This window comes from Muntiacus reevesi, chromosome 2 (assembly GCF_963930625.1).
Source record: "Muntiacus reevesi chromosome 2, mMunRee1.1, whole genome shotgun sequence".
Taxonomy (NCBI): Eukaryota; Metazoa; Chordata; class Mammalia; order Artiodactyla; family Cervidae; genus Muntiacus; species Muntiacus reevesi.
In genome coordinates this window covers 5,606,363-5,617,569 of record NC_089250.1, presented here as the reverse complement: position 1 = coordinate 5,617,569, position 11,207 = coordinate 5,606,363, and the positions used below count along the sequence as shown (strand labels likewise).

Below are 11,207 nucleotides of genomic sequence, written 5' to 3'. Positions count from 1 at the left end.
CTGACTGAGTAGACTGACACATTTCAATTGTTGTTTAAAACAAGCAAACATTAAGGGGACTGTACCTTCCTTGGATCTGTAATTTTTTTTTCAGAGGAGTTGGACCCAAGCAGGAGGACATAAATGAAGGAATGCATGAGTATGCCCGCCCCTCTGTAAGGACTTCATAAATATCAGGGAGTTGATAGATTCCCCCCTCCAGCCAGACATATTCCCATGTATCAGCAGTAAAGATGCCGATGGAAGCTTCATCATTGTTCCCTGAGATACCATGAGGCATTAGCAAAATACTTCAGTTTTATCCTCCTTCCTACTTCTCAATCCAATAGCTACTTAATTCTAAAACATTGTGCTTTAGGGAACTGAATCTACTTCAAAGGAAAGAGTTTCTTGCTATAGGAGAAAAAACATAAAATAAGTGTTATATTTATTATTAATGGAATTTCCATGGTAGAGGATAGGGTGAAATATGGGAACTGCATTTGAAAGGTCCATTATTCTACCAAGTAATTTATGAAGCACCAAGCCAAGCACATCGCCTCACTTAACCCTTCCCATCTGAAAAGGGTTTCTGGAAATTTGGCCTTTTAAATACTAAAGGTTCACACCTATTGCACAGGGTAGAATGTTTTAGTCAACATATTCCTACTTTTCAAGAAATTTAAAGCATAGATATTCTTAAAAGAATTCACCTCTTTTGGTGAACTTAAGATATAGGCAATTTGCAGCCACATGGACGGACTTAGAGATGATCTAAGTGAAGTGAAGTACTAAGTGAAGTAAGCCGGTCAGAGAAAGACAAGCATCAGATGATATCGCTTACATGTGGAATCTAAAACATAATACAAATGAACTTATTTAGAAAACAGAAGTAGGCCCACAGACACAGAAAACAAACTTATGGTAAAGGGAGTGAGGGATAAATTAGGAGTTGAGTATTAGGTATGGTTCCCAGGGGCATACAGCAGATCCTTGTTTGTCTATTTTATATATAGTCATGCATATCTCTTATTCCCAAACTCCTAATTTATCCATCACTCCCTTTACCATAAACTTCTTTTCTGTGTCTGTGGGTCGACTTCTGTTTTGTAAATACGTTCATTTGTATTATGTTTTAGATTCCACATATAAGTGATATCTTCTGATGCTATACACTGTGTTAAGTCACTTCAGTTGTGTCTGACTCTTTGCAATCCTATGGATCATAGTCTGCCAGGCTCCTCTGTCCATGTGATTCTCCTGGAAGAATACTGGAGTGGGCTGCTGTTCCTTCCTCCAGGATCTTCCTGACCCAGGGATCAAACTTATGTGTCTCATGTCTCCTGCAAAGGCAGGCAGGTTCTTTACCACTAGCAACACCTGAGAAGCTCACTGTGTAAATGTTGTAGCTTACATAGCATTGTAAATCAACTACACTTCTACTTAAAAAAAGGAAAAAAAAAAAAAAAAGGCAAGACTCAAGCCTAAGCCATAGCAGAGTAGTGGTAATTTCACCCCAAAGAAATGTGTACTCATTTGGACTTACAGAAAACTGGACTTGAAAATCACCTTTGGGAACCTCAGTATTTCTAACAGAACATCTATAGTCCAGAAACTGACATCATACTGAGACCTTTTTGAATTAACTACTCATATCAAGATTATCCCTCTAAGCCACTATCAACATGAATATGAGTTAATATGAGTAGCCAAGAACAATTAATAACTGCCAATTAAACAAGGTATTCTTTCCTTTTGACAGTCACAAGCAGAGCTCCCAAGAGAGCCTGGTGCTAAGCCTGGTTTTGGTTGTATCGTCTGGCTCCTCTCCATTAATTAGAGGAGCTCATGAGGCATACACTTGTTGGTCGCTGGCAAGTCAACATCTGGACCCTCCAGTTTACAACTTTCCAAGTTGTGGTCCATTTCACAAGATAGCTAAGACAGTCCATGAAGAATACTGCCCTGCAAATAAGGAGACAGTGACTCTAAAGGGCCTCATTCAAGCAAGTTTGAACACGGAGCATGTTTCAGTAAGGAGGGGCTACGTTGTGTTGCAATACAAATAACTCCAAACTTTTAGTGGCTCAGCAAAACCAAAGTTACTTCTCACTCATCCTAACTTAGCCCTGAGTCAGGACCACTGTCCTTTCAGGCTGCATCGATCCTGAGGCTCCTCCACGCATGCCAACTTCTGCTTCCAGTGTCACAGGCGCAGGGGAAGAGAGAACTCAAGGGTCAAGCATCAGTGATTAAGGGCTATGTCTTGAAAGCGACACATAGCGTTTCCTCTCACATTTCATTCATCAAACAAGTTGCATGGTCCTACCTAACTTGAACGGAGCAAGAAAGTAAGATCATTTCCTGTACCCAGGCAGGGAGAGGAACTTAAAAATTTGGTGAGTCCCAGTGATAACCAAAGCAAAGTCTGTATTAAATGAACAAAGGCTCCACCTACATTTAAAGTCATTAGATGCAAAACTTCTAGCACAAATCCATCATCAGAAAAGGGATGCTCAGAAATGATTTATTTCAATCAAATTAATCCCTTCTTGAATAAAGCCGTCTTTATGCATGACTTCCCTGGTGGTCCAGAATCCACCTTCCAATGCAAGGGATGGGGGTGAGATACCTGGTCTGGGAACTAAGATCCCATATGCTTCGGGGCAGCTAAGCTCATGACCCACAACTGGAGAAAGTGTGCCCATGCCTCAACAGAGACCCAGAGTGGCCATAAAAAAAGTCTTTCTCTTACTCCTTACGTAACTTCTGGATAAGAGTTTGAGTTATTAAGTCTCTTGATTTGCTAATACTATAGAGGGCAAATTCCAATGACAAGAGTTCCTCTGTGAAGGAGCTAGGCATCCCCAGACTTCTGGGATAAGCACCAGCTCTTGTGTGTGTTCAGTTGCTAATTTGTGTCTGACTCTTGGCGACCTTTTGGATTGTGTAGCATGCCAGGCTTCCCTGTCCTTCACTATCAAATTCATGTCTGTTGAGTCAGTGAGGCTGTTAACCTCAGTCATTTCATAAGAATAAAACTGGGTTGAAAATATTCTCAAATTTTCAAACTTTCTGAAGCTTTTCAGCAAGGGCACAGTGTTAACAGTTAACACACTATTTGGCTGGAGCAATGGAAGTTCCCTTCCCCAGACCTACCAAGGAAAGTTCTGTGAAACCTGGCCTTGGAGCACTCAGCAAATTTTGTCACCCTCATAATTCCTTCTTTGAGTGATAACTGAATGTCCAATGTTATCTTAGTTCAAGGACAAGCAGATAATAGGCAGAAGTTGATTCAATTTATTTAAAATGAGCTGCATGAGTGACCTGAATGGGATGTCCTGTTTATTGAAGGAGAAACTTGCTGCCTTTTTCCTGCCCACAGTACCATGCAGAGAGCTGTTGTCAGCAGGCGGGGGACAGAAGAGGAGACGGTGGGGATAAAATGAGTTAATGCTATATCCAGTGATTCTAAAAAAGCCTCCTTGTCTGAAACTGATAACATGGGATAAGATGGGCTGAAGGATTTCAGTGCACTATGGAAGGCACTGTAAAAAAAAAAAAAGGTCAGGTCAAAGCAATCAGTGAAATTTTCTCAAACATCTGTAGCTTCTTAGGGCTTTTAATGAGAATTTCCATATTAACACTTGGTTTTACCGGGGAACTGCATAATTTTCTACTCAATTTACCCCTGACAGGTTACAGACATAACAACGTTCTTATCAAATTGACTTTCCATAATGTGGAAAGACGTGGAAGTTTTATGATATTCTTTATAGAGTAAGGGAGAGAGGATGAGAGAGAGAATAACTTTAAGGCATGTAAACCCAAGCCAGACTCTTTTGAATATTTATCCTACTTTTTATTTTTTTCATGAATTTTTAATATTCATCAAAAATGCATTAACAGTTCTGTTTCACTTCAGCCTGGGGATCACTTACAGACTAGACAGCAGTGTTTGGATCCTAACAGTAAGCCTCTGCCTCAGCAACAGAAGTTCACCGGGCTTAGGAAATAACCCCATTAGCTCACTTGTGAGCTAAAAGTATAGATTCAGTTTCTAGAAGTTTTCTTATCAAAAGGAATTCAGAAAAAAATTCAGGAATTGACTGAAGAATGGAGCATTGCAGTATTTTATCAAATCAGAGAGCCCTGAGTGCTTAGATTTTGTAGATTTAACAGTACTGCTTTTTGGTTACCAAGTAATAATTTCTTTTTAATTATTATGACTCCTTCGCAGTGGGAACAGGAATTGCCATCTATACTTGGCTCCTAAGGAAGTTGGAACTTGTGATGACAGGTGAGGATTGAGTCACATGCTCTGTCTGCACTATTCCCGTATGCAGAGCTCCACCCACAATATCTGTATGGAAATGTTTAGATGTGCTCCCCCAAGGGACCAGTCCACAGGACCCCTTATTCCTAGAACTGGGGAATAATACACTGTAAGTAGGATCTATAGTTGTAATGATTGCCCTTCCTCTCTTAAGTAGATCTGATTCAGCTTTATCTTTGTTTAGGAATGCACTCTGTCATTTCTGCCTGTTTGTGGTTCCATGGACTATAACCCACCAGGTTCCTCTGTCCACGGAATTTTCCAGGCAAGAATTGGAATGGGTTGCCACTTTCTATTCCAGGAAATCTTCCCAACCCAGAGTTCAAACCCATGTCTCTTGCATCTCCTGCAGTGGCAGGTGATTCTTTACCACTAGCAACACCTGGGAAGCCCTTGTTTAGGAATACTTTGATTTAAAATAAGCTTATGCAAGAGTTCCATCCACAGAAATTCTGATTTAATTAGTATGGGGAGGGTCTTCAAAATTGGGGGCTGAAGTCATGTTATTCTTTATTCAAGAAGACACCCTCAAAATAAAAGTGATTGACAACTGAAAGAGAAATGAGAGAAAAAAAATCCTCCCCATAAAATGTTTATCAAAACGTTAAACAAAAATTAAACATGAGGTTAATCCCTTGGTGGTATAAACAATATGAGAATCATTTGACCTTGATGACTGGCACTTTCACTTTCTTTTTGTGTGTGTGTGTGTGTGTGTGTGTGTGTGTGTGTGTTTCCTCTTTTTTTTTTTTTTTTTTTTTTAATTTTTCAGTGGGTTTTGTCATACATTGATATGAATCAGCCATAGAGTTACACGAATTCCCCATCCCGGTCTCCCATCCCACCTCCCTCTCCACCCGATCTTCCCAGCCCAACAGGCCCGAGCACTTGACTCATGCCTCCCACCTGGGCTGGTGGCCTGTTTCACCACAGATAATATACATGCTGTTCTTTCGAAACATCCCACCCTCCCCTTCTCCCACAGAGTTCAAAAGTCTGTTCTGTACTTCTGCGTCTCTTCTTCTGCCCTGCATATAGGGCCATCGTTACCATCTTTCTAAATCCCATATATATGTGTTAGTACACTGTAATGTTCTTTATCTTTCTGGCTCACCTCACTCTGTATAATGGGCTCCAGTTTCATCCATCTCATTAGAACTGATTCAAATGAATTCTTTTTAACGGCTGAGTAATATTCCATGGTGTATATGTACCACAGCTTCCTTATCCATTCGTCTGCTGATGGGCATCTAGGTTGCTTCCATGTCCTGGCTATTATAAACAGTGCTGCGATGAACATTGGGGTGCACGTGTCTCTTTCAGATCTGGATTCCTCAGTGTGTTTGCCCAGAAGTAGTATTGCTGGGTCATATGGTAGTTCTATTTCCAGTTTTTTAAGAAATCTCCACACTGTTTTCCATAGTGGCTGTACTAGTTTGCATTCCCACCAACAGTGTAAGAGGGTTCCCTTTTCTCCACACCCTCTCCAGCATTTATTGCTTGTAGACTTTTGGATAGCAGCCATCCTGACTGGCGTGTAATGGTACCTCATTGTGGTTTTGATTTGCATTTCTCTGATAATGAGTGATGTGGAGCATCTTTTCATGTGTTTGTTAGCCATCTGTATGTCTTCTTTGGAGAAATGTCTGTTTAGTTCTTTGGCTCATTTTTTGATTGGGTCATTTATTTTTCTGGAATTGAGCTTCAGGAGTTGCTTGTATATTTTTGAGATTAATCCTTTGTCTGTTTCCTCATTTGCTATTATTTTCTCCCAATCTGAGGGCTGTCTTTTCACCTTGCTTATAGTTTCCTTTGTTGTGCAAAAGCTTTTAAGTTTCATTAGGTCCCATTTGTTTATTTTTGCTTTTATTTCCAATATTCTGGGAGGTGGGTCATAGAAGATCTTGCTGTGATTTATGTCAGAGAGTGTTTTGCCTATGTCCTCCTCTAGGAGTTTTATGGTTTCTGGTCTTACATTTAGATCTTTAATCCATTTTGAGTTTATTTTTGTGTATGGTGTTAGAAAGTGTTCTAGTTTCATTTTTTACAAGTGGTTGACCAGTTTTCCCAGCACCACTTGTTAAAGAGATTGTCTTTTTTCCATTGTATATCCTTGCCTCCTTTGTCAAAGATAAGGTGTCCATAGGTTCGTGGATTTATCTCTGGGCTTTCTATTCTGTTCCATTGATCTATATTTCTGTCTTTGTGCCAGTACCATACTGTCTTAATGACTGTGGCTTTGTAGTAGAGTCTGAAGTCAGGCAGGTTGATTCCTCCAGTTCCATTCTTCTTTCTCAAGATTACTTTGGCTATTCGAGGTTTTTTGTATTTCCATACAAATTGTGAAATTATTTGTTCTAGTTCTGTGAAAAATACCGTTGGTAGCTCGATAGGGATTGCACTGAATCTATAGATTGCTTTGGGTAGAATAGCCATTTTGACAATATTGATTCTTCCAATCCATGAACACGGTATGTTTCTCCATCTGTTTGTGTCCTCTTTGATTTCTTTCATCAATGTTTTATAGTTTTCTGTGTATAGGTCTTTTGTTTCTTTAGGTAGATATACTCCTAAGTATTTTATTCTTTTTGTTGCAATGGTGAATGGTATTGTTTCCTTAATTTCTCTTTCTGTTTTTTCATTGTTAGTATATAGGAATGCAAGGGATTTCTGTGTGTTAATTTTATATCCTGCAACTTTACTATATTCATTGATTAGCTCTAGTAATTTTCTGGAAGAGTCTTTGGGGTTTTGTATGTAGAGGATCATGTCATCTGCAAACAGCAAGAGTTTCACTTCTTCGGAGGGGAGAGAGGGCAAGGAGGCCGAGCCCGGCTCCCCCAGGAGGTGCGACATCATCGTCATTTCGGGCGGAAGGAGAAGTGCGAGGCGGCCAAGGAAGCCCTGGAGGCGCTGGTTCCTGTCACCATTGAGGTGGAAGTGCCCTATGACCTTCACCACTACATCATCGGCCAGAAGGGAAGTGGGATACGCAAGATGACGGACGAGTTTGAGGTGAACATTCACGTCCCAGCACCGGAGCTGCAGTCTGACATCATTGCCATCACGGGCCTGGCTGCCAACTTGGACCGGGCCAAGGCGGGGCTCCTGGAGCGGGTGAAGGAGCTGCAGGCTGAGCAGGAGGACCGGGCTTTATGGAGCTTTAAGCTGAGTGTCACTGTGGACCCCAAATACCACCCCAAGATCATCGGGAGGAAGGGGGTGGTGATCACCCAGATCCGCCTGGAGCATGACGTGAACATCCAGTTCCCTGATAAGGACGACGGGAGCCAGCTACAGGACCAAATCACCATCACAGGCTATGAGAAGAACACAGAGGCTGCCCGGGACGCCATCCTGAAGATCGTGGGTGAGCTTGAACAGATGGTTTCTGAGGATGTTCCGCTAGACCACCGCGCGTTCACGCCCGCATCATCGGTGCCCGTGGCAAAGCCATCCGCAAAATTATGGATGAGTTCAAGGTGGACATCCGCTTCCCGCAGAGCAGGGCGCCCGACCCCAACTGCGTGACCGTGACGAGGCTCCCAGAGAACGTGGAGCAGGCCATCGACCACATCCTCAACCTGGAGGAGGAATACCTGGCTGACGTGGTGGACAGCGAGGCACTGCAGCTGTACCTGAAGCCCCCTGCCCACGAGGAGTCCAAGGCGCCGTCCAAGGGCTTCGTCGTACGTGACGCCCCCTGGACCGCCAGCAGCAGCGAGAAGGCTCCCGATATGAGCAGCTCTGAGGAGTTCCCCAGCTTCGGGGCTCAGGTGGCCCCCAAGACACTTCCGTGGGGCCCCAAGCGATAATGACCAAGGAGCAGCACCTGCCCCGAGAGGGTCCGCCTCACTCTGACCCAGCAGTTGGACCCCTCGTAGTAACACAATAATAGTGGGAGACTTTAATATCCCACTCACAACTATGGATAGATCAACTAAACAGAAAATCAACAAGCAAACACAAACCTTAAATGATACAATGGACCAGCTAGACCTAGTTGATATCTATAGAACATTTCACCCCAAAACAATCAACTTCACCTTTTTCTCAAGTGCACACGGAACCTTCTCCAGAATAGATCACATCCTGGGCCATAAATCTGGTCTTGGAAAATTCAAAAAAATTGAAATCATTCCAGTCATCTTTTCTGACCACAGTGCAGTAAGATTAGATCTCAATTACAGGAAAAAAATTGTTAAAAATTCAAACATATGGAGGCTAAATAACACGCTTCTGAATAACCAACAAATCATAGAAGAAATCAAAAAAGAAATCAAAATATGTATAGAAACAAATGAAAATGAAAGCACAACAACCCAAAACCTATGGGACACTGTAAAAGCAGCGCTAAGGGGAAGGTTCATAGCATTACAGGCTTACATCAAGAACCAAGAAAAAAGCCAAATAAATAACCTAACTCTACACCTAAAGCAATTAGAGAAGGAAGAAATGAAGAACCCCAGGGTTAGCAGAAGGAAAGAAATCTTAAAAATTAGGGCAGAAATAAATGCAAAAGAAACTAAAGAGACCATAGCAAAAATCAACAAAGCTAAAAGCTGGTTTTTTGAAAAAATAAACAAAATTGACAAACCATTAGCAAGACTCATTAAGAAACAAAGAGAGAAGAACCAAATTAACAAAATAAGAAATGAAAAGGGTGAGATCACAACAGACAACACTGAAATCCAAAGGATCATAAGAGACTACTACCAGCAGCTCTATGCCAATAAAATGGACAACTTGGATGAAATGGACAAATTCTTAGAAAAGTATAACTTCCCAAAACTGAACCAGGAAGAAATAGAAGATCTTAACAGAACCATCACAAGCAAGGAAATCGAAACTGTAATCAAAAATCTTCCAGCAAACAAAAGTCCAGGACCAGATGGCTTCACAGCTGAATTCTACCAAAAATTTAGAGAAGAGCTAACACCTATCTTACTCAAACTCTTCCAGAAAATTGCAGATGAAGGTAAACTTCCAAACTCATTCTATGAGGCCACCATCACCCTAATTCCAAAACCAGACAAAGATGCCACAAAAAAAGAAAACTACAGGCCAATATCACTGATGAACATAGATGCAAAAATCCTTAACAAAATTCTAGCAAACAGAATCCAACAACATATTAAAAAAATCATACACCATGACCAAGTGGGCTTTATCCCAGGAATGCAATGATTCTTTAATATCCTCAAATCGATCAACGTAATACACCACATTAACAAATTGGAAGATAAAAACCATATGATTATCTCAATAGATGCAGAGAAAGCCTTTGACAAAATTCAACACTCATTTATGATTAAAACTCTCCAGAAAGCAGGAATAGAAGGAACATACCTCAACATAATAAAAGCTATATATGACAAACCCACAGCAAGCATCACCCTCAATGGTGAAAAATTGAAAGCATTTCCTCTGAAATCAGGAACAAGACAAGGATGCCCACTCTCACCACTACTATTCAACATAGTGTTGGAAGTTTTGGCCACAGCAATCAGAGCAGAAAAAGACGTAAAAGGCACTTTCACTTTCAAGTAGTCCAGGAGGTCATCACTTTAGACCTGTGTTCTTATCCATCACTTGGCCCCATGAAGAATAATATTTTGACAGTCAAAGTTATATAATAGCACTACTAATTTCCTGCTCTTAAAATTAATCTATAGAGAAACTATATAAAATATAATTTTGACTTAAGAAGAATAGATAAATAACATTATGCTTGACAATGTGAGAGCAAATATATATCTGAAAGAAAATGAAACAGAAAAAGAAAAGAAGGAAGAGTATGCAGAGATGCCAAAGTTGATATAAATAGAGATATGGTCAAATCAAGTCATAGAGCTAAGACAATAAAATTACCATCGATAGGAAATGGGGTGCAAAGTGAGGGAAACTCTTCTTTTCTAACAGTGAATTGACAGACTTCATGTAAAATTAATAAATCAAGAAACAATAGGCATATTATGTAAAGCTAAGGAAGTTACTAACAGAAGGAAAGAAAATACAGACACAAGTTTGGGACAAGAGAAGGAAGGAATCATAAGCTCTGAGGATTTTTAAAATTTTAAAACCACATGTTTATAATTTTTTGAAAAATTAAAGAGTAAAGAAAGTAAAGGAATAATTGGGAAACACATATTACAGGGATTTACAGCTCAGCCAAGAGCAGAGCATCAATTTATAATTCTGACAGTGGAGAGAGCAGTGGGTGGAAAGCAGATTTTCCCAAGCTCCCACTCTGGTCCACATCAAGTGTGTGGGCTTAGTTGCTCAGTCGTGTCGAACTCTTGCAACCCCATGGACTGTAGCTTGCCAGGCTCCTCTGTCCATGGTATTCTCCAGGCAAGAATACTGGAGTGGGTTGCCAATTCCTGCTCCAGGGGATCTTCCTGACCCAGGAATCGAACCCAGGTCTCCTGCATTGCAAGCAGACTCTTAACCAACTGAGCTTCAGGGTAAGCCCCTGGTCCACATTAAGACTGAAGAAAAGAGAAGGGAGCAGAGGTGAGCAGGTGTAGACCAAAGGAGGGTCACAGCCCCAAACCCTGGCTCTACCATTTGAGCTATCAGTTTTGGTCTCCCCCAGGAGGGTGTTTCAGAGAAGGTGATGGCAACCCACCCCAGTACTCTTGCCTGGAATATCCCATGGATGGAGGAGCCTGGTAGGCTGCAGTCCATGGGGTCACTGAGAGTCGGACACGACTGAGTGACTTCACTTTCACTTTTCACTTTCATGCATTAGAGAAGGAAATGGCAACCCACTCCAGTGTCCTTGCTTGGAGAATCCCAGGGGCAGTGGAGCCTGGTGGGCTGCCATTTATGGGGTCGCACAGAGTCAGACACGACTGAAGCGACTTAGCAGCAGCAGCAGGAGGGTGTT

General features: G+C 41.4%; 1 pseudogene; it reads left to right on the top strand.

The window, feature by feature from the left end:
- Positions 1-7,082: 7,082 nt before the first annotated feature.
- Positions 7,083-8,192, top strand: LOC136161782 (vigilin-like; annotated as a pseudogene).
- Positions 8,193-11,207: the final 3,015 nt, after the last annotated feature.